At 40.4% G+C, this 25532-nt stretch overlaps 1 protein-coding gene across 1 annotated transcript in view; it reads right to left on the reverse strand.

Annotated features, from left to right (window-relative positions):
* Positions 1–25532, reverse strand: part of CSMD1 (CUB and Sushi multiple domains 1) — a 1854468-nt gene that overhangs the window by 576410 nt on the left and 1252526 nt on the right. The gene's annotated exons all lie outside the window — the stretch shown is intronic.

Below are 25532 nucleotides of genomic sequence, written 5' to 3' on the forward strand. Positions count from 1 at the left end.
CTTCCTTTTTACTAGATCGTATCAAATCAGACTAGAATCAGGTACCTCCCGATAAACCTGCTGATTTATTATATGTATAAGAAAGGGACAGAAAGGAAGTATTGTCTTTATTTCATGATTCCAAGATAGCCAGTAATCCTGGCATACAGTCATCCTTATGGTCACAGACAGGTTTTCCAAGATGGCTCACTTTATTCTCTTGAAAAAACTCCCCTTTACTGCTCAACTGGCCAACATATTTGCTAATGAAATATTCCGATTACACGGTATACCGGTTGACATAGTCTCTGACAGGGGTCTTCAGTTTATCTCTAAATTATAGAGGGGTTTCTGTGCAGAGATGGGAGTCACACTTTCCTTCTCTTCAGGCTATCACCCTCAATCTAATGGTGCTGCTGAAAGGGCAAATCGATCTCTGGAACTGTGCTTGCGCTGCTTTGCTAATGAACTCCAAGATAATTGATCTGGTCTACCCACATGGGCTGAGTTTGCTAGAAACTCAGTTAGTCATGCCTTTACTGGAATTAGTCCTTTCATGGTGGTTTATAGTGTTCAACCTAGCATCCTTCCTGGTGTGTTTTCGGATAAGGGAATACCCGCTTTGAATGCAAACCTTGCTACTTTATAATAAATGGCTGAACTCGAGGATCGGGTGCTAAGCTCAGTCTACAACACAAATCGAAAATAAAAAAAATACCTACTGTTCACTTGATCAATATCATTTATAATATAATAATTACTTATAATGAATACCTACTTTTTGAACCATCTTACAATATTTGTAAGGTCAGTAGTAAGATGTTTTAATATTTTGTTTTAAATTATATCTATAATTTATCATGATTAATATTTAATTTGTCTTTGAATTGCTACTACTTTGGGTTGAAATAATGTAAAACCAATTGCATGGTTCTCTGACAAATATAGTAAAATTTTCATTACTTGAACTGCAAGTCCAAAAAAACATCTCACTTAATAGGATTTGCATATTAAGTATGTTGCATTTATTTATTTGCCTTGCTGCAGAATATTTTAATTTTAATAATCCCCAAGATAAAGCCTAAAGGATGTATATATATTACTTTTCCAAGAAGAGCTTTACAATATTTTTAATATATCCCAAAACACACACTACTGTCAGCATAGTAAAAATGCAGCATCATGAGTACTCAGATTTGTATTCATTTATATATTAAATATTTTACATACTGAAATTAAAATAATAATGTGTCAAACAAGAAAGTTGTGGTTTTTAGATATTGTAAATTACCTATAAAATATTAGCTGATGCAATTGTGATAACATAGCTTCTTAACTCTATATTTTGCAAGTCAGCTATCAAATCACTCCAATTTGATGCACAGCAAATGGATCCATTCAACAAAACATTGCATATTTACCAAGCAGAAAATAAGAAATTATGGGGGAAAGCACAAAATGTGAACCAACCATGAAGGAAACTTGAAGAATATGTATGCTTATTCTTCCATATTAACATCTTGCTTCAATATTACTTGTGTCTTGGTTTGTACATTGATCAGCCACAACAATAAAGCCACCAGCCTAATATCATGTAGTGCCCCTCATGCTGCCAAAACATCTCTGATGTGTTGAGGCATGGGCTCAACAAGACCGCTGAATGTGTCCTGTAGGATCTGGCACTGAGGCATTAGCAGCAGATCCTTTAAGTCTGCAAATTGCAAGGTTGGGCCTTTATGGATTGGATTTGTTGTCCCAGCACATCCCACAGATGCTCATTCTGATTAAGATCAAGGGATTTTTGGAGACTAAGGTAACACCTAGAACTTAGTCATGTTCCTCAAGCTATTTCTGAACAATTTTTGCAGTGTGGCAGGGTGCATCATGCTGCTGAAAGAGGCCACTGCCATCAGGGAACACCATTGCCATGAAGAGGTGTATGTGATATGCAACAAATTCTAGGTAGTTAGTATGTGTCAAAGTAACATCCACATGGATGCCGGGACCCAAGGTTTCCCAGCAGAACAGTGCCCGGAGCATAACACTGCATCTGACGGCTTGCCTTCTTCCCATAGTGCCTCCTGCTGTCATAACTACCACAGGTAAACAATGCACATGCACATTGCAATCCACCTTATCTAAAGGAAAGATCTTTTCACTTGCCCATTTTTTTTTTTTTTAAATCTTTATTTTTGTAGTGCGTATTTTAGTTACAGGCATACACATGGTACCCCAACGGCATTCCATATGTAGGTTACGTTACATTAGTTACAGTATTGGGTCGATAAGCAGTGCACTTTTTTTTTTTTCGTGTACAAATATTAATAAACGCAGTATTTGAATCAAGATTGTATAAACATGTCTGCAGTACATATCTAAGCTATGCTGCTGACTTCAGTTTGCAAAAGGGAACGACCTAGACATATATACAAACAGGCTGAGTTGAATGTTTAAATAGTTAGAGCAGGTCTAACGAGTCTGACACAAGTTAAGCTATCTTAGCTGGGTTGTGGCTTGACAAGAAAGCTAGGCATAAGTAACAGGCCAATATAAGTAGAGATTTTGCTTCAGCGCTTAATATGCTTAAAATTGCTTAGAATATGCTTACAGTATGCTTAAGCTACGCTTCTAGTAACCACCCCATGTTTACCCAGTAACAGTCAGGCAAGAGTCCATGTCGGTATGCAGGATGACCCCTCAGTGTGCAATGCAGCATGTTGTAGTGTGGTAAGATGCTTAATGGCTGCCTCTGTGCTGATAGTCCCAGTGGGTGACCTGAAAGGGGGGTCGCAGTTCCATTCCCGGGTCATTTGTGTTCCAGCTGCTTGGGCCTGTGGTGAGTCCCGGTTGTAGTGGCTGTGGGTGGGTTATTCCTCCATTTCAGGCTCCCAACGGGGTACTGGGCTGTGTGCCAGGTTGGTCCGAGGCCTTGTGTTGTTTTTCTCCCTCGGGTTGAGATTGCAGTGGTGTGTTGAGCTGCCACGCTGCTCCTCCCTAGCTTGTGCGAGGTAAGTGTGTGTTCGCCGGTGCCCTCGTTGGCGCGGTCCTCGTTCCGCCGTATGGGAGCAGGAGAGGAGGGTGCGTCCCGTGGCCCTCTCTTCGGGGGTGCCACATGGTCTCCGCCATTTTGGGAGCGGACTCTCGCTGGCGTTGCGGCACTTCTCTGGGTCACAGGGTGGGGACCGGGATCACCCCCGCCGGTCCATAGGGGGGGGGAACAGGGCCAGACCCGCCTAGCCTTGCATGTCAGCTATACCGCTGGTGGGCAGGATAGCTGGGCGGCGGCCGTCCACCCCACTCACCGCCCGGGCGGTCTCCATCGCGGTCGGCTGGGATCGCCCCACCGAGGGACTAGAACCACTTGGCAAGTCTCTCCTCGGGACCAGGGTTGCCTCACGAACTGGGGTACAAATTCTGGCTGTTTAACCAGCGTTTTGCCGAGCTATAGAGCCTAAAACTCGAGTTTTCTTCAGGAGCTCTGTCCCCGTGCTTCCACTCAGCATGGCGGCCCGGCCCCGCCCCCCACTTGCCCATTTTTTATGCGTCCAACACATTAAATTCAAGAACTTACTATTCACTTGCTGCCTAATTTATCCCAGACAGATGCCATTGTAATAATATGATCGGTTATTCACTTCAGTGGTTTTTATTTTGTGGCTGATCATTATATGACCTATCATACTCCATGTATTATAAGGAATAAACCCTAGCACTATTTTGTATTGCATAAATATGATGACAATTGTAATGTATTTGTACTGTATTCACAGTATTGTGTATTCTAGAGACTTGCATTCATCCATCTTCCTTAACTGCTGTAGTAACAGTTTGGTGTATTATCCTTGTTCAGTAATTCCAAAGAACTAAACAAGAAGCAAAGAGCACATATTGCACAATGGAACTCAATGGGAAACTCTCTAAAAGTTGTGCAAAAGCTTTAGTGCACATTGTATATGATTATAAATAAATTATACAAGTAAAAATATTTACCCCTTTTCTATTCTAATTGTGTACACACATTTTTTGTTTTAAATTTTAATTGATTTACAAAACAAAAGTCCATAAAGCATCCCTTAGTGCAAGAATGTGGCGGCTGGTGAAGTTGTAAACTGGTGGGGTGTCAGACACTGTGCTAAGAACGTTACTCCTCCCTATACAGTGCATGGATATTCATTCAATACAGAGAGCTGAGCATAATACAGAGAGTGTCATACAATAAAACAAGCTTGGCAAAACATCAGTATATCTATGCAATATATAGAGCTGGTTACAATACAGATATGACTATACCACAAACAGAGCTGAGAAGAAAACAGAGGTGCTATACACAGAGCTTAGTAGACTACAGTGATAGTAAAATACAGAGCAATAACACACAGGGCTTGGCATAAAAAGGAGATACTCATAAAAAACCCTCACAGCTAGGATCATTGTTAAGTATTACACAGAGCTGCAATACAGAGATACCCACACAGTACGTGTCTCTGTAGAATGCTCAAGCTCCCTCTTTGTATATCTTCCTTTCCCTATTTTAACTCTCCCTTGCATGATCACATCTTCATTATTACTGCTATGATAACTTTAGCATGCTATTAAATATTGCTGCTGTTATAAAACACGTCAGCTACTCAATTAGCTCATATTGTGCATATGGTTAAAGCATCAAGATACCGATAGAGTCCAACCATGTCAGCTACTACTGACTCACTATTAGCTCTCAGCACATAGTGTACACAGGGTTAAAGCAGAGGAGTACTTATAGACTCAGTATTACATGTACAGCTGACAATACAGTTATTCTGCAATGGTAATATGGAGACAAGAAGTAGCTGACATGGTTAGCAGAATTAACAATCATTGCAGATTAAAACAGACTGAAATCAGAATCAGATCAGTCCTCAGAGTCACAGCCCCAGTCCGGTTTGAAGCTTCACAACTTTTCAACTAGCCACAGCATGAGTGTCTCATGTCTCAGTTGTAGAGTGACTGAGCACTTTAAAGATGATGATGGGTATGCAAAGTAGGAGTTATTAAAACTACTAGTGACAGGCAGCACAATGCTTTGTGTCATAAATATCCCCCTCCCCTTACACCCCTGGGCTTTCCTGACTTTATAAATATTAATTATAAATTTAGGAAATCAGCCCTCATACAGACACTAGGGTTATTGAGGAAGATAAAAAGACAATATTATACACTTACAGTTGACAGGGACCAGGGATTTCTGCTGCTGTGCTCTCTATGTTGCTTCCAAGATGGCTTCTTCTTCTCTCGACTATGGGCACTGTAACCCCTGGTTTTATCAGCCAATGATAGTCCCTGAATGGAATCTACTCATTGGCAACTTGCTCTGCTGCCTAAATGGAAATTCCTTCTTACAGGATACTAGGCATGTGCAAAACCTGCTGAGAAAATGCAGATTTAAAAAACTGCCCCATTTTTTGACATGCCTAGATGCTCTCAAGTAACAGATCCAAACAGCTACCAATTTGGGAAGGAACCCTGCAGAACTGAATCCTTACAGCATTAAAGAGACACTAATTTTTTACTATTTTTGTTTTGGCTTTATACCCTCAACTCCAGAAAAATAATCTTAGTGTTTTTTGACTGCTGGAAATAATTTCTGCTACATACAAACTGATGTGGCAGTACCCAAAGTGTCAATATGGATGATCCTCTATGGCCAAGAGCCGATTCCATCAGTTTAATGTATGCAAATGCGCTAAAACTGATAGGTCTACTTTGAACGGCCTTCAGGTCACAGTGGCATCATTGTATGCACCGAACGACACACAGAAACCCTTCCTAAGTATGGCCCTTGGAAAAATTGATCAAAGTAAATTAGGATATACAATAGTATCTCACTGGGCGTACACCTATCTGATCTCCTACACACACAAAATTATTACGATGCATGGCGCACCCTTAATCCCACAGATAGAGACTATACATTTTACTCACAGGTACACATGATCTATTCCAGAATTAACTTGTTCTTACTTGACAAGGGCGAGCGTAGGCTCAATCACTTGGTCGGACCATGCACCACTGACAGTTATATTGAAGGCCCCCCAACCGGTCAGGGGCTGAGGCACGTGGAGGCTAAATGAAGCAATACTAGACAATCCAAAATTTTTAACTGACCTGCAAACCCGTCTAGCACAATACTTTTTTGAACATAAACAATGTACGACCCCCCTAATGACCCAATGGTTAGCACATAAAGCGGTGGTAAGGGGTCACCTTATTTAAATGGGCGCCCTAAATAAGAAAAAACACCTTGACAAAAAAATTAAACTAGAACAAGAAATCATAGAACTAGAAGCCCTACACAAAGTCAACCCAACAAGACAGTGCCACAAAAAAACTAAACTTACCTCCCTACAACTCCACACGACTGAACAGCATATGCGGTATCTAAAGCAAACTTACTATAGTACAGGAAATAAAGCAGGCAAGCGACTGGCCAACGAATTGAAACAGAGGCAATTGCAAACTAAAATTCCTTACATTACATCCAAACAGGGGATAAAATTATATCATCCTCATGAGATTGAGCTAGCAGGGTTCTACAAATCCCTCTATCAATTGCATATAGACCCAGAAACACACCAGCCTACTAGGGAGGAAATAGATACATTATTAAACCTACTGCAAATACCTCAATTGTCTCAAGACCAATGTGCAATGCTCGTGAACCCATTTACGGAGGAGGAGGTTAGGAAAGCGATCACTACACTCCCCAAACACAAAGCACCAGGCCCGGATGGGCTTTCCAACTATTATTATATAAAGCTAGCGGATCAACTGTCCCCCCACCTCACCACACTATTTAACACCATTAAAGACTCAGGCATACTTCCGAAGGAGATGCTAGAAGCCGTAATAATTATGTTGCACAAACCCAACAAACCCTTTTTGCGCCAATCTCCGCCCGATATCTTTACTGAACGCTGACGTAAAACTCTATGTCAAAATAGTGGCGACAAGACTTAAGCCTCTACTTCTCACATTAATATCTGATGAATAGGCGGGCTTTGTACCAGGCAGGCAAATTGGGGACAACACCAGACATTTTCTGAACCTCATAGACTGGGCTAACAATTCATCCCAGAGTGGTCTGATCCTTGCTTTGGATGCCGAAAAGGCGTTCGATCGATTGCACTGGGGCTACATGGAGCGAACGCTAGAAAGAATGAACTTCCCACCCGCTTTCATATCTAGTATCATGGCCCTTTATCAACAACTGACAGCTAAAGTTTTTAGCACAGGGTTGCTATCGACACCTTTCCATATATGCAACAGCACGTGCCAGGGATGTCCGTTGCCCCCGATTGTTTTTATCCTTTGCTTGTAACCACTCTTAAGCCAAATTAACAAGAACACACAAATTCCAGGTTTAGTTACCCCGGGGGGTATGAAAAAATTTGCGTTATTCACGGATGATATTCTCCTGTTTCTTTCGGACCCAACAGCTTCAATTCCAAAGCTACTAGAAATCCTGAACACATATGGTAGAATCTCCTACTATAGAAACAATACGGCCAAAACCCAAGCTTTACCCATAAATCTCCCTCAAGCCGTAGTGACCCAGCTAGAAAATCTATACACATTTGATTGGAAAAAAAAAAACCTGTCCAATCTAGGGGTTCAATTGACTAAATCCCTCCAAACAATTCAAACAGAAAACCACTATCCAATGCTACACAAGATAAAAACCTCACTGGTAAGATGGGCTGAATTAGAAGTTTCTTGGTTGGGTCGCATAAACTCTCTAAAAATGATGATCCTGCCTCTCATCCTTTACCTATTTTGTACGTTGCCAATATCACTGCCTACCAAACTTATTAATCAATTTCAATCTACTATTAATGTACATGTGTGAAAGCGAAAGCCACCTCGAGTGGCATACCGTAATTTAGGGCTCCCTTATATTAAGGGAGGGCTGGTATTACCAGACATCAGGGCCTATTATAGGGCCACAGCGCTAGCTCAAGGAATACGCATTTTGCGACTCTCACATACGGACCCCTAGCCACTTTGGCATAAGTCCACACAACATTGCTAGCTCCCTATGGTCCAACATTATGCCCCCAGTCAAATGTGCCCATATGCTACACAATTTCAAATTTCTAGTACAAGCTTGGAGATCCTGGAGTTCAACCATTATTAAATCCAACACCCTATTCCATTCTGCACCAATTGAGGTACTGATGAGCATCTCCCCAGACCTAACGATTAAATCGTGGGTCACAAAAGGTATTCAAAAGGTGAATGATCTATTAGAGGTGGATAAATTTAAACCATTCCCAGTGCTCCAAAAACAATACTCGCTACCACGGAGAGACCTATTTTTGTACATGAGAGTAAAAAACTTAATGTTTTCCAGGTTAGACACAACACATGATGTACTTCCCAATGCGGTAGCCAAACACTTGAAACCTATCTCTCTATGTTACAATGCTCTTCTCCAGGGGCCTGCAAAAGACAAAATGCCCTACATGATCCAATGGGAGAAGGAGCTGGGGTATGAGATTGGCATGAAGCTATGTCAATTACTAAATGAGCCTCAAGGAGCTTATCACTCTGGGAAGCCTTCTGTAAAATCACCATGAGATGGTATTGGGTGCCATACAAGTTATTGCAAATCTATAAGGAGGCATCAGAGCTATGCTGGAGATGCAGATAGGCACTATGCTACACACATTTTGGGATTGTCCAGCCCTGGGAGAATACTTGGACTGGATGGGGAAATTTATCTTTGATACCACACTCTATAGAATACCAAAGAAGCTACCTTCTGCATATCATCCCCCAGGCTGATACACCACCACAACCACAAAGTATTGCTCATCATTCTCACGGTAGCTAAGATAAACTTGGCGTTCCACTGGAAGAGCATGACGATTCCCTCGTTAGATACTCTCATACATATAGATTGAATACGATAAGTATTTATGAGAGAATGGTTAGCAAAACACAGGGTTGTGTAAGTAGGTATGTGAGAGATTGGAAATGCTGGACCACAAATATTGGAAAGGCACAGGACAGCAACACTAACAATAAGGAAACTGATAGGAATAAATAGCTTACAGGGCACCACTTTTGTGTGACTTGAATGTCTGGCCAGGCTCTAGGGTTCTAAGGCCAAGGTATGTGTCACAAGAACTGTTGCATAAGCAATATCAATGTGAACCACCCCCCCCCTTTTTTTTTCCTTTCTGTATTCCCCTCCCTCTATGTTATCTTTCTATGGTGTTCTTATGTCTTAATGAAGCTAATAAGGCTACAATTACTGGGGGACAACTGCATAATACGTTTAAGCAAAGCTTTGTTGTCAATCTAGGAAAAATAGTTGTAAATTGTCGTATAGCAATTGTTTACTCTGTTATATGAAAATGTTACAGTTTTGATATTATATGCATTGATAACATTCTCTAATAAAAATTATATATGGAAAAAAAACTGATAGGCCTCCTTAAAAACTGTAAAGGAAACTTAAAAGATATACCATTCCCACAGTCAGGGGGTGTATAGCATCTCTCATATGTATTTCAGCTACTTATACACTGGTATTCCATAGATTGCAGTAACCATTTTAAGAGTATTTTTGTTTTAGAAATATATGTTTTAACACCTTCATGACGGAGTCAATAGTACATGTTCTGATTAAAAACAAAATGTAAACAAAAACTGGAATTTGCGCTATATGTATGTTCAACCGTAATTCACCTCTTTCATATTAAGTGCACCCACACTTATTATTTAGCATTTGGTTCAGGAGAAACCGGGCTTTAATTTCTCAAGATCTATTCATATATGCAACATAACTTATTATGAATAAAATAAAAAAAAAGGTGAGAAATTGAGATTTGGAAAAGAAATTGTAGTTCCGCCTGACATTTTAGCTGTAAATGTCATAATACTGTTCAATTTTACTGCAATAAAATGCACAGATTTGTATTCAGCAGAGTCTCACGAGTACAACAGTAGCCCCCATTAACAGATTTTACAGTGTTTTGGAAAGTTACAGGGTCATATATAGCACATTCCATTTTTTTTTTCACATTAACATTTGCCAGATTAGTAATGTTACCTTTGAGATCGTGTGGTAGCCCAGGAATGAGAATTACCCCATGAAGGCATACCATTTTCAAAAGTACACAACCCAAGGTATTGCAAGTGGAGTATGTCCAGTCTTCATTGAACACAAACATAATAAAATAAAATAAACTTAATAAAATAAAATAAAAAGGGGAATAAAGGAGGAAAACAGTTCCATCCACCTATTCATAATTAAACAATACAATTATTATTATTATTTTTTTTTAATTAACAATTTTACAAATAACTTAATAAAGTAAATATGTATGCATTAAATTGTGAAAGGTGTAAACTAATTAGTCAATGACATAGTTATTTTTAAACTGTATAATATTATATGTCAGTTGTAATTCTAAACCACAGAGAGTATGCTTTTCTTTATTTCAATATATAAATACCTGACTACCATTGAGTATCATTTTTCTACACTGATCAGTTGCTGACTGCCGTTGAAACAAAAAACTATCAGAATTAACTTCACACATTGATGATGCTTTATTTATTTTCCAATCCAATATCTAAACAAAGCATCTTATGCAATAATTATAAGACTCCTGTAATTAATTTCAAGTATATGGCAATAATCTGATTTTAACAAAAAATACATTTTATAATTTAATATTATGGCTTATCGGTCGTTGCTCATTACAATACATTTGACAAGGAGAATGATGATAACAGAGAAGGCTTCTGACTTGATTTACATTAAATAATTATGTATTAATGTTTGCAGTGGAAGATTGAGAATCGACATATTCACTAGCCTATTTAAGGTGCTTTTTGAAAAAATAAATCTTAGTGAAATGTAGATATTAAAAATAAATAAGAAGTTGAGAAGTAAGCAAATAATGAAACTGACATATGAAAATGGATTTTATTATTTACACTTGGAAATTGTTTTACCCCAAGCTTGTTTCGCTGACATTAAAGTATAATCTCATAAGACAAAATAAGCAACACACAGCATTTATAATTCTTTAAATTTGGAATTTCTTCACATCTGAATGCATTATTTTTCATATGCAGTTTTCATGTCATTCAAACATAATCCTGAGAAGATTAAAATATATTAAAAATCTCTTCTTTAATGACTGTGATAATATGCTTAATACAATAATGGAAATACTGTTTAATACCTCAAAATATTGAATATTTATTAATTAACTCAATAGGCAATCATCACCAAATTCTTTATGTATATTATGTTTTTTTTGCATATTTAAGACTTATTTTTATTTCACAAAGGTTGTATTTTACATAAGATGCAAATTGTATATCCTCAAAGCCAAGTATGTGATATAGATAATCACACAAGAAGAAGAGCGTCCAGAGGTTGTGTAGACCTGCAGTACGTTTTCTATATGCCCGATAAAGTCCATTAATTCTATTACCATGGAAATTGAAATTTAACTTCTCTTATGTCAATTTTTTTAGCTCCAGGTCCATAAAATCCTAAATGCAGCACTAATGAACATGCTGCCAGTAAAATTATCAGTATCAAATCCAAAGAAGAGAATGCACACATCTTCTCAATACAGTATCCAAACTATGGTGGAACTAGACATGAGTGGTGTAATTCCAAGACAATAATTCAATAAGAAAAATGTCTGTGCACACTAAGTTGTTCCATGTGGGTAGATTTTATTTTTCAGTTAAAACAACGTTTCGGTTCATAATGGGCTGTTTGCAACCTAGAAGGTACTCCAAATCCTCAACAAATTGTTGTTGTAAAAGAAGAAAAAGTATGTATATTAGTAAACCTGGACTTTAACCCCTTAAGGACACATGACATGTGTGACATGTCATGATTCCCTTTTATTCCAGAAGTTTGGTCCTTAAGGGGTTAAACTTATATACCACTTTCAAATTATGTCACTTCCAGAGGATTATATTCCTCAGTTGGGGTTCCCCATGGTCCTTTTTTATTCTCCATTTACACTGCTTGTCTTGGTAACCTAATAAACTCTTTTAATTTCAATACCATCTGTAGCTTACAATACTCAGATTTACTTATTTCCCCCTGACCTCTCTCCTTCCCTCGTGGAACATGTAACTAACTCTAAATAAATCTCTTCCAATTTTATTATACTTAATCTTTCTAAAACTGAACTCTTCATTCCTCCCTCCTCAATTTGTCCTCCCTTGCCTTTTAGGTCTTATCTTTTCTCCTCACATCCAGTCTGTCTCCAAATCCGTACCTTGCACCTTTAAATATTGGCTACATTAGCCATTTCTTAATTGAAGTTATAACTAAGGAACTTGTTCATGCACTCATCATTTCCCAACTTGATTATTGCAACTCACTTCCAAATACCTGCATTGACCCTGTTCAGTCTGGGTGACTGTGTGTGCATCACTATTTATGTTTGTTGGGGTACTCTGTGTGTATGTGGAAACAAGACTATGCATGTTTGTGGTGCTATCTTTATGTCTATCGCTGTGTGTATTTGTTTGTGGCAATGGATGTTTATGTGTATGATTGTGTGTATGGTTGTATGAGTGATGGTGTGAGAGCTGATGGTATGGGGATGACTGTGTTTGAGTAGTAACTGTGTGTGGCGATTGCTATTTGCATGCAGGATGTGTTTGTATTTATATGTTTGCATTTTCTTTATTTACTTCCATCTTAATTACCTCTGGGCATGGAGGGAACAGATCACAAGCCCCCATCCTACTTCAAGCAGACATAGAGTCTGTCTGGGATATCTTCTACAATAATAATACATTAATTTGATTGTAGTTGTAAAAATTTTGTTTTCAAGATGCAGTGGTAGGTTGCCTCACTTCTATTTTCCCCTTTGCCTCACGGCAACAGGGCTCCCCCTCAGACCTAGAGCTATAATAGCAGACTTCCCTACCTACCCAATATAAGGAACCAATTGTAGACAATTGTAATAGTTAAAATCATGTAAATCATGCCTTGAAATGTTGTATACATAATGTTGGTAGTGAATAGGTTAGTTTTTATGGCAATTATATGCCACTTTACTAGTGATGTCGCAAACATAAAATTTTCGGTTCGCGAACGCCGAACGCGAACTTCCGCAAATGTTCGCGAACGGGCGAACCGCCATAGACGTCAATGAGCAGGCAAATTTTAAAACCCACAGGGACTCTTTCTGGCCACAATAGTGATGGTAAAGTTGTTTCAAGGGGACTAACACCTGGACTGTGGCATGCCGGAGGGGGATCCATGGCAAAACTCCCATGGAAAATTACATAGTTGATGCAGAGTCTGATTTTAATCCATAAAGGGCATAAATCACCTAAATAAATCATAAATCACCTAACATTCCTAAATTGTTTGGAATAACCTGCTTTAAAATATAAGGTATGATGTTGTATCGATCAGGTAGTGTAAGGGTTACACCCGCTTCACAGTGACAGACCAAACTCCCCGTTTAACACACCGCAAACAGCCGCAAACAGTCCATTTGCACAACCGCAAACTCCCCATTTGCACAAGGTTGGATACCAAGCTAGCCATGTCCCATTCCTTGTCCTAACTGATGTAATTGAAGGTCTCTTCCTCCACCCAGCCACGTACAACACCAAGGGTCCCCGAAAGGTGACAACAAGCCCCCTGGGACGACTGCTGTGGGCAAATTTGGGGCACTGCATGTGTAATCTAATGTGCAACCAGATAGTAGTGGTGTGTTAAGTAGTCCCCCTCATCAGGCCTTTTTTAGTCGAATGTATCGCCCACTGTCAGTCCCTTCGGGATCCATCCCTCATTCATCTTATTAAAGGTGAGGTAATCTAGACTTTTTTGACCTAGGCGACTTCTCTTCTCAGTGACAATACCTCCTGCTGCACTGAAGGTCCTTTCTGACAGGACACTTGAAGCAGGGCAGGTCAGAAGTTCTATCACAAATTGGGATAGCTCAGGCCACAGGTCAAGCCTGCACACCCAGTAGTCAAGGGGTTCATCGCTCCTCAGAGTGTCGATATCTGCAGTTAAGGCGAGGTAGTCTGCTACCTGTCGGTCGAGTCGTTCTATGAGGGTGGACCCCGAAGGGCTGTGGCGATGCGTAGGACTTAAAAAGCTCTGCATGTCCTCCATCAAAAAGACGTCTGTAAAGCATCCTGTCCTTGCCGGCGTGGTCGTGGGAGGAGGAGGATTACTTTCACCTCTTCCCCTGTTAGATTCTCGTTGTGCTGTGACATCACCCTTATACGCTGTGTAAAGCATACTTTTAAATTGATTTGGGAACTGCTGCATCCTTTCCGACTTGCCGTAATTCGGTAACATTTCAGGCACTTACTGCTTATACCGAGGGTCTAGTAGCATGGACACCCAGTACAGGTCGTACTCCTTCAGCCTTTTTATACGAGGGTCCCTCAACAGGCACAACAGCATGAAAGACACAATTTGCACAAGGTTGGATGCCGAGCTACTCATGTCCTGTTCCTCGTCCTCAGTGATCTCACTGAAGGTATGTTCTTCCCCCCAGCCACGTACAACACCACGGGTACCAGATAGGTGACAACGAGCACCCTGGGATGCCTGTTGTGGTTGGTCTTCCTCCTCCTCCTCAAAGCCACATTCCTCCTCTGACTCCTCTTCCTCACAATCATCTTCCAGCATTGCCGCAGGTCCAGCAAGTGATGCTGATAAGGCTGTTTCTGGTGGTGATGGTAACCATAACTCTTCCTCTTCACACTCATCTATGGCCTGATCCAGCACTCTTCGCAGGGCACGCTCCAGGAAGAAAACAAATGGTATTATGTCGCTGATGGTGCCTTCGGTGCGACTGACTAGGTATGTCACCTCCTCAAAAGGACGCATGAGCCTACAGGCATTGCGCATGAGCGTCCAGTAATGTGGCAAAAAAATCCCCAGCTTCGCAGAGGCTGTCCTAGCACCCCGGTCATACAAATATTCATTAACGGCTCTTTCTTGTTGGAGCAGGCGGTCAAACATTAGGAGTGTTGAATTCCAACGTGTCGGGCTGTCGCAAATCAAGCGCCTCACTGGCATGTTGTTTCGCCGCTGGATATCTGAAAATTGCGCCATGGCCGTGTAGGAATGCCTGAAATGGCCACACACCTTCCTGGTCTGCTTCAGGACATCCTGTAAGCCAGGGTACTTGAGCACAAAGCGTTGTACAATCAGATTACACACATGTGCCATGCACGGCACATGTGTCAACTTGCCCAAATTCAAAACCACCAAAAAATTTCTTCCATTGTCACAAACCACTTTGCCGATCTCCAGTTGGTGCGGAGTCAGCCACTGATCCACCTGTGCGTTCAGGGCGGACAGGAGTGCAGTTCCGGTGTGACTCTCTGCTTTCAGGCAAGTCAACCCCAAGACGGCGTGACACTGCCGTATCCGGGATGTGGAATAGTACATGGTGAGCTGGGGGGGTGCCGTTGATGTGGAGCAATACGCAGCAGCAGAAGAGGACTCAGCCGAGGAGGTTAAGGAAGAGTATGGAGTAGAGGAGGTGGCAGCAGGCCTGCCTGCAAGTCGTGGTGGTGTCACCAACTCCTCTACAGAGCCATGCATTCCATGCTTGGCAGCCATCAGCAGGTTTACCCAATGCGCAGTGTAGGTGAAATACCTGCCCTGACCATGCTTTGCAGACCAGGTATCAGTGGTCAGATGGACCCTTACCCCAACACTGTGTGCCAGACATGCCATTACTTCCTTTTGCACAATCGAGTACAGGTTGGGGATTGCCTTTTGTGCAAAGAAATTTCAGGCGGGTACCTTCCACTGCGGTGTCCCAATAGCTACAAATTTTTTGAACGCCTCAGACTCCACCAGCTTGTGTGGTAAAAGCTGGCTGGCTAAGAGTTCAGTCAAGCCAGCTGTCAGACGCTGGGCAAGGGGATGACTTTGTGACATTGGCTTCTTACGCTCAAACATGTCCTTGACAGACACCTGACTGTGGGCAGATGAGCAGGAACTGCTCAAGGCGAGAGACGGAGTGGCGGATGGTTGAGAGGAGGCAAGGAGGACAGCAGTGGTTGAAGTGGCTGAAGATGCTGGACCAGGAGGAGGAGGGCGGCTTTGAGTTTGTGTGCTGCTTGTACTCATGTGTTGATCCCATAGGCGTTTGTGATGTGCGATCATGTGCCTTCGCAAAGCAGTTGTACCTAGGTGGGTGCTGGACTTCCCACGACTCAGTTTCTTTTGGCACAGGTTGCAAATGGCATCGCTGTTGTCAGAGGCAGACACACAAAACAAATGACACACTGCTGAGCTCTGCAATGACGGCATTCTGGCGGTGGCAACAGCATGCTTTGTTTGGCGTGCTGTCTGGCTGACCTCGGGTGCCGATTCATGCTGTCTGACTGTGCCACTAGCTCCTTGCGACTACCTCCCCCTGCTTCCAACTCATCTCCTCCTCCTCTCTGTCTCCCCATCTGAACTTTCCCCCTGTTGTTCTTCTCTTCTAGCGGGCACCCACATGACATCCACGGACACATCGTCATCATCAACTGTTTCACTTGTATCTGACAACTCAGCAAAGGAAGCAGCAGCGTGTACAACATCATCATCATCACACCGTACGTCCATGTGTGTAATGCTGCCTGACTGAGACATATCCCTGTTATCTACATCCTCTGGCAATAATGCTTGCGCATCACTCATTTCTACCAACTGATGTGTAAATAACTCCTCTGACATACCAAGTGAAGCGGCTGTGGTGCTAGAGTTGGTGGTGGCGGCAGGCAGGCGAGTGGTAACTTGAGAGGTGCCCGAAGCTAAGCTGGAGGAGGATGGTGCGTCAAGGTTCCGAGCGTAAGCTGTAGAAGATTGGGTGTCTTGTGTTAGCCAGTCAACTATGTCCTCAGAACTTTTCAAGTTCAGGGTACGTGGCCTCTGAACACTGGGCATTATTCTAGGGCCAAAGGGAATCACAGCACCACGACGGCCCCTGTGGGGTGGCCTGCCTCTGCCTGTAATTTTTTTTGGATTAGTGGTACTATGCGTGCAAGCTACTGTGACAACAGATATGAGTGGCACTGTGCACTGGCAGAAGTTGGCAGAGTAGACGCTGTAGGCCTGACACACACGCTTGCAGACAACTAACTGCTATTCAATCTATTACAGTCAAAATGGTATTTTTTTTTTAAATGTACACTACTGTTACACCAGATATGAGTTGCACTGGTGTGACACTGTGCCCTGGCAGGCCCTGAAACGCACACGTGTGAAGGAAACTGACTGCTATTATTTCACAGTCAAATTTCTAGGTTTTTTTTAAATGTACACTACTGTTACACCAGATATGAGTTGCACTGGTGTGACACTGTGCCCTGGCAGGCCCTGAAATGCACATGCGTGAAGGAAACTGACTGCTATTATTTCACAGTCAAAAAATATTTTTTTTTTTAAATGCAAGCTATTGTGACACCAGTGAGTGAGTGGTGGCACTGGGCAGGCCCTGAAACGCACACATGTGAAGGAAACTGACTGCTATTAAATTACAGTCAAAAAAGTTTTTTGTTTTTTTTAAATGCAAGCTATTGTGACACCAGTGAGTGAGTGGTGGCACTGGGCAGGCCCTGAAACGCACACGTGTGAAGGAAACTGACTGCTATTATATTACAGTCAAAGAAGTGTTGTTTTTTTAAATGCAAGCTATTGGGACACCAGATATGAGTAAGTGGTGGCACTGGGCAGGCCCTGAAACACACAAGTGTGAAGGAAACTGACTGCTATTATATTACAGTCAAAAAAGTTTTGGTTTTTTTTAAATGCAAGCTATTGTGACACCAGTGAGTGCGTGGTGGCACTGGGCAGGCCCTGAAACGCACACAAGTGAAGGAAACTGACTGCTATTAGATTACAGTCAAAAAAGTTTTGTTTTTTTAAATGCAAGCTATTGTGACACCAGTGAGTGAGTGGTGGCACTGGGCAGGCCCTGAAACGCACACGTGTGAAGGAAACTGACTGCTATTATATTACAGTCAAATAAGTGTTGTTGCTTTTTAAATGCAAGCTATTGTGACACCAGTGAGTGAGTGGTGGCACTGGGCAGGCCCTGAAATGCACACGTGTGAAGGAAACTGACTGCTATTATATTACAGTCAAAAAAGTGTTGTTTTTTTTAAATGCAAGCTATTGTGACACCAGTGAGTGAGTGGTGGCACTGGGCAGGCCCTGAAACGCACACGTGTGAAGGAAACTGACTGCTATTATATTACAGTCAAAGAAGTGTTGTTTTTTTAAATGCAAGATATTGGGACACCAGATATGAGTAAGTGGTGGCACTGGGCAGGCCCTGAAACGCACACGTGTGAAGGAAACTGACTGCTTTTATATTACAGTCAAAAAAGTTTTTTGTTTTTTTTTAAATGCAAGCTATTGTGACACCAGTGAGTGAGTGGTGGCACTGGGCAGGCCCTGAAACGCACACCTGTGAAGGAAACTGACTGCTATTATATTACAGTCAAAGAAGTGTTGTTTTTTTAAATGCAAGCTATTGGGACACCAGTGAGTGAGTGGTGGCACTGGGCAGGCCCTGAAACGCACACGTGTGAAGGAAACTGACTGCTATTATATTACAGTCAAAAAAGTGTTGTTGTTTTTTAAATGCAAGCTATTGTGACACCAGTGAGTGAGTGGTGGCACTGGGCAAGCGGGCACAGTATACGCTGTGAGCCTGACACACACGCTGGCAGGCAGGCAGGCAACTGCAATTAGATTACACAGAAAAAAAAAAGCAGACTGATGTTCTAGCCCTAAAAATGACTTTTTGGGGTGCTGTCCTTACAGCAGAGATCAGATGAGTCCTTCAGGACTGTAGTGGACACTGAATACACTAGCCTAGCTATCAATTTCCCTATTAAATAAGCAGCAGCACACTGTCCCTCCTCTCACTAAGAATGCAGCTTCAGAATGAATCTAAAATGGATGCTGTCCAGGAGGTGGTAGAGTCTGGGAGGGAGGGTGTGCTGCTGATTGGCTGGAATGTGTCTGCTGACTGTGATGTACAGGGTCAAAGTTTCCTCAATGATGACGAATAGGGGGCGGTCCGAACATCGCATATGTTCGCCTTCAGTGGCGAACGCGAACAAGCTATGTTCGCCGGGAACTATTCGCCATTCGGGACATCACTACACTTTACCATAATAGTTTAGAGAATTACTATTATCACTTTATTCTTTATCAAAATGCAATATTACAGCACTACCACCTTTTTCTGTATGAAAAAGAGAATAATTGAAAATATACAAGAAATATATATCAGAAAATAATAAGGTATTTCAGTTATCTAGGTTCTAGGACGTACAGGACTTAACTTGGTAGAACACTAGTTATGTGATCATATTGTAATGGTGATGTCCTTATGGATCAATGACAGCATTACATATTACTATTTCATTACCATCATAGTCTATCTTAGCTGAAATGTTGTTCTCACAGTTTATGAAAAACATTTAAAATATACAATTTACTTCTACCAAAGCTGATTTAATGTTCATGCTCATTTTAAAAATAATGAATAGACAATTTTATCTTCATATTGTGTATGCTCTGCTCTTTGTCTTTATTAATATTTAAAAGTCAATTCCAGAATGTGTCATTCTTAAAATGCAATTTGAATAGATTTGCATGTATATTGATTTCCCATCTTAAAGGTTTTCATTCCCCAATTTTACATATAAAATGGATATGGTGTTGACTATAGTCAGGATATGCCTAGCACTCTAAACAAATAAGAGAGTGCAACAACAACTAATGTGTTCATATGTATCATGGATAAAAACCCTTTGACAAAATGCAAAATTTGGAGCAACCACCCTAAAAAATAACATTTTTTTTTTCAATTTGTTTTTAGCATATAATTTACCTTTTTTGTAATTGCCTACAGATTAACATTTTAACAGTTCTGTAACAGATCTCCTGGCACCCTCCGTAAACGGCTGCTCCTAGTGTTTCACGAGGGCTCCACGCACTCCAATAGACACCATAACCACCGTAGACCCCACAAACCACCGCAGCTTGGTCTTCCACCCACTCTGGACCCAAGACCAAGATCCATATTCCAGTAGATAGACCTCTCTTAATTCAGAGAGCAGGAATAGAAACAAGCTCTTACAAGAGCTAGTGATTATACTCTGTGGAGTATAGTGATTATAGCAATCCCCAGATTGTAGGTAGTTCTCCAATCCCCCAAACATGAGCCAAGACTTCATGAAGGGTAGAAAAAGTCTGAGGTTTTATTGATACAGGTTTGCTAATATACAATTCCTCAGGCCAGGGGCACACCCCCTGGACCTGATGGAACACCGCATTTCAAACTGTACAGACCAATAAGAACAACCGTACAGTCAGTGACACTCCCATGTACAGCAAACAATCCCTCCCCTGGGATATAATTAAAGTAGCTAATAGACTAACCTAATTATCCACAGGCATAAAAACACACATTTTCCCCAAAGTACAGAAAACACCCCAAAACATAACATATCCCCATAAATAGCCCTGATCTGGGTGAGCAACATATCCAAAAATCACCTAGATCAGAGCAGGGGTTCAGAAAATTCCTGGAAGTCTCTTTTGACCGACCGCACGCATGATTCCATGCCCAAAACAATTGCAGGGAATTAGGCTGTGCGGCCGGTTAATTTCCAATAGTTCAAATACCGTACAAATTATCAAATTAGCTGGTGAATGGCCATAGTCTATGTGTGTCCCTTGTTCATGAGCTTCAATGTACCGAACGCCACTGCATTTGTATGAAAAATAAACGAATGGCTGGAAGTCTGGAAGTCCCAGCGGTGTTCGTGTGAAATAGTGTCCAAAAACAGTTCCAAGCATTCAACGACAAAACACCGCTGGCCATTCAACAGTTTAAGATGGCCGCCGCCACATGTTCGTGCATATGAACGGCGACCACCCAGTCATTCATCAATTTTGCTGTAGTTAACTACAGCTTCTGGGAGGTTAAAACGCTGCACACTCCATTTTCGGGTGGTCCGGCTGTTCATCAGTTTGTTCGGTAAACAAACACCTTAAGCCTGCTGAACTGTAGAAGGGGAAAGGCACGAACAAAGCCTTTCCACAGTCCTAAATCCAGGTCTAATACATGGGGCATAGCAAGAGGCTGGAAAGCAGGCCTTTCCAAATCCCAGTGACGAAGGTGCTATCATCACAAGTTCAGTGTTTGAAAAATCACTAATTTTCTACCTTGAAACTGCTACTTGTATTACACCCATTCACATCCTTATTCTAAACTTTACAAAAAATGAAAAAAACAGGTTCCCTCTAACAACAGCAGGCAACCCTGAGGAGAAGGATACATCATGGAAACCAGGCACTACCTTTACTGAAATGTGAGGTAATCTATAATGTACAATAAAAAAAAAAGAGTCCAAAAGCAGGGAAACTTAATGTTTACATACTTACTATGTGTACAGTGCTATAAGGGTATAGATGGTGATCAGTTCTTATTAATCACTGGGGAAAGCCCATATTACTGAGACTTTACTCACATTAAACCCTAAGAATGCACTACTAAAAGTGGGTTATACCAACCAGCAGTGCCGTCTTTAACGCAGGGCAAACAGGTGCCCAGTGCCCAGTTACTCCTGGTGAGCCCAGCTGCCCTCCAAAAAAATTCACAGCCCTCCAACAACATCAGTGGAGGCACCCTTTGAGCACTTTTTAAATCTTCATCTTGTAAGTGCATTCATTTACAGCGCACATTTCCTTTTTTAAATTGTATTACATTAAATTGTTTTGTTTATGTTCTTTTTAGATTTTACAGTCGTATTCCATATGTCTTTTGTTTGTATTTTGATTTAAGCAAGATCATTATCTGGGAAGTGATCTTAGGGAGTCTGTTTTTGACTTATTAGATAGTATATCTTATACTTGCTTTTCACTATTCACACAATAGTGTGGTGATAGTTTTTTGGTTTGTTTTTCACATTGTTAGAAGAATCCTGTTTTTTGCTTTTTTTGTATCTATTTTGCTTAGGAGCAGGATAGCAGGTTTACCTAACATTCCACAAATGTATTGAAGGCGATTTATCATATAATATCCATTTTACTGACTTATCCTCTACAACATTTTCCCATTTTATGTAATTAAGAATTTTGCTATAATTACATTTAGTGTTTAATTTAATTGCGATGAAGATGACCTGAAAATATATATTCCACATAATTCTGGCTTGTTTTTTTTAAAATTATTTTTCCTATTGTATTCTCTCGAACATAGGTTGTCAGCCGAGTCCACAAGTACAATAATGGTTTTATCATTATCCCCACATAAATAGGAAATGCCTAAATCCTGGTATGTTGGTAGTTCCTAGATAATTGTTTTATATTACACTATACACTTTAAGTCCTTATGAACTTTAATTATTTTTATCTATCCGAGGGTCATGGCCATGAATTGTCTGATTTTGTCTCACTGCGAATAAGAACTAATCTAAAGCCAAAACATGTAGGATTGTTTTTCTGACTGTCCCCCAACTGTATGTTTTTTTAGTATAAAAATGGAATAAATGTGTACTTTCTGTTGAAGAGTGTTTTGTTTTGGTATTTTCCTTTATTCCCAGTAAATATTCAGATTGTTGCTTGTTTGCAGAGGAACCTCCATGTCAGCTGCTCATATTATCACTGGTAAGGATTTTATTGTACTTTTCTGTATTTTAGCATGTAAACAGTTAGTTTTTGCATTTAGCTAGTAGAAAAGTTGCAATTTCTTTGTTTTCTTTTAGTTTTTCAGGGTTAGAATAAAAAAATTAAATAAAAAAAATTAGCATGCAGAAATTTTTAAAACATAAATGCAGACAATTAAAAACATATCACCAATAGGACCAGGTATTTTGTTTTCATATCAAACAAACAAAAAGTAAACTGCGCCCCAAAGATTCAGTAACCTGTAAGTATGGTAACACAGTAATAAAAAGTAAATACGTACTCTATTACCTTTGTAATCAGGTATCTCAAAAAAAGATATCAAAATACAGGAAATAGTGAAGTACATTTTAAAAATAGACTAAAATAGCTCCACTTTTTTGGGGCGTTTTGCTATTTTTTCACTTTTATTTTCATTTACACTTGGGTAGCACTATGTGCACGTCATAGTTATATTTTATTTGGTAGTTCTAGGGTTTGGTGGTGCAGGTAGGCACTAGCCTTGTGCAGTGCCAATGTAAGAAGGAATAGTATAAGGATGCATATTGTTTTGTGAACCACTAGGCTCGCTTATGAATTTTTCCTTTTTATGTGCTATATTGTCAGGACGAACAAGTTGTCCAACATACAGAAACACGGACAAAATAATAGTAACAGTAATGACATATTGTCAGGCCTTAGAATGGCCGGATTTAACGTATGAGAATAACCAGTAACGAGCCGAGGTCAGGAATACAGAAAGGAACAAATATGGAGTGAACAAAGCCAAAAGGTCAGGGATACCAGAAATATGGAAAGTCAAGCCAAGCCAAGATCAATAACCAAATAACAGTAACAGGTACACGCTCTCCGTAACCAACATGATGGAAACCACAACAGGGCACTGAACAGCTGCAGGTGTGGGTTTAAATAACCCAGTGAACCCTGCTATTTGCTAATTTGGGTCCCATGACCCCAGAACTTGCGTTCACGGCGAAAAAACACGACTCGTTTAGTGTGACCGCACCAATCAGATGCAGTCAAATCGCGGTGCCGATCAGGCACCGTGACGCCGTGGCCGTACTGATAAGGTGCGGTCACATTGGGGTGCCGATCAGGAACCATGACATATATATAGTTTCATGTTTCCATTTATCTTTCCCACTGTCTTCCTCTCTCCCCTAGACACCTTTTTAACTATCACCACATTTATATTGGACTATACCCAGTCTAATTTTTATACATTAGATTAATTAAAGTTAGGGTTCTCTTTTTGCTTCTAATTTCAGTAGCTCTACAAAGTATCTCTGTTACACCATTATATTTTAGCCTATTGTTAAAACATACTTCACTGTTTTCTATAATGTGTTTTCTTTTTTTTAGATACCTGGCATTACAAAGATGATAGAGTACGTATATACTTTCATTACTTTGTTACCATACTTCGAGGTTACCGATTCTTTGAGGTGCAGTCTACTTATTTTTTGTTTGATTTGTTTGCTTTTTAAAAGGTTAGGGAAACCTTGTAAGACCTGCTTACTTTTTATTGTATTTAGTGAGCACCTAACTTTTGTAAATTTTTAGTATTTTGTTTTCTTATTTTTACACTGAAGAACTGATGTTGTCTGGATTGAACATCTAATACAGAAACGATAACAGCATTATTATATTTTCATAAATGAGATGCTGTGAAAACACTTGATGTCAACAGAGTAAAAACTAAATAATGAATATTTGTTAAAAAAAAAAAAGACTGCAGACATGCATTGATTGATTATTCAAACATGCACTTAAAAGACCCCTAAAAGCACCCGGACCACTCCGGCTACATGAAGTGGTCTGGGTGCAGTGGCCCTGTAGTTTTAATCCTGCAATGTAATACAGCAATTTTGTAGAGAATTGTGCTCTGCCCCTGACCTTCTCCTGTCCACTGTTTGCACCCGTAAGGCCAACTCACACTTGCAGGACTTCTCGTGGGTTGCTCCCTTCCTATGGAATAACCTGCCTACCGCCATCAGGCCCCTAATCGTTAATCGTTTAAGAAGTGCCTTAAAACCCATCTTTTTAGGAAAGCTTACGGCCTCCCAAAGTAAACCCTACCTCACATACCTGTCTCTTGCTCTCTCCTAAAGGGAAGCACCCTACTCTCTCCTCCAGCTCTGCTTCACTCCCACCTTATTTGATTGTTATTTCCTGTCCTATCATGTTTTACACCCCTACCTCCTATAGACTGTAAGCTTGTTTGAGCAGGGTCCTCTTCAATATTGTAAAGTGCTACGGAATATGATGCTATAAATGGCAATAATAATAATATTATATAACATTGGAAATCCCCCATGATGTTTATAGGGTTGGATATGTATGAGCTATGTTTTAAATGTATTTTAGAAAACGTGATAGTAATCCCCCTAACCTTTACTTTTCATTGAATTGTGTAAGAAAGACCGTTTTGACAATATTTCCTTTGTTACCTATCTGAGAGCAATAACAGCAAAAATATTATAAACTATTACACCAGAAAGCATTCACTGATATTCCTCTTTTAATTTATATCTGTGAGATAAATGTTATTTCTACTGATCTCAACTATACTTCTGTTATTAATCTCAGAAGAACGATAAACTAGTGCAGAAGAACAACAATCAAAAGAGTTCACCCTGCAATTCAGAGGTTCAAACATTTATCAGCTTGTGCATTTATCAAATGAGCTATTGCACCTGCATCCGAAAAAATATTTACTGTGTCTATCGATCAGCATCTGATGAAACATGTGATTATGACCTCTATTTAATACGTTTGAATTTATATTGGAAAAGATTAAGATCTGTTAGAAAAAAAAAAACTTTTAAAATGATTT

Source organism: Pelobates fuscus, chromosome 2, assembly GCF_036172605.1.
Source record: "Pelobates fuscus isolate aPelFus1 chromosome 2, aPelFus1.pri, whole genome shotgun sequence".
Lineage (NCBI taxonomy): Eukaryota > Metazoa > Chordata > Amphibia > Anura > Pelobatidae > Pelobates > Pelobates fuscus.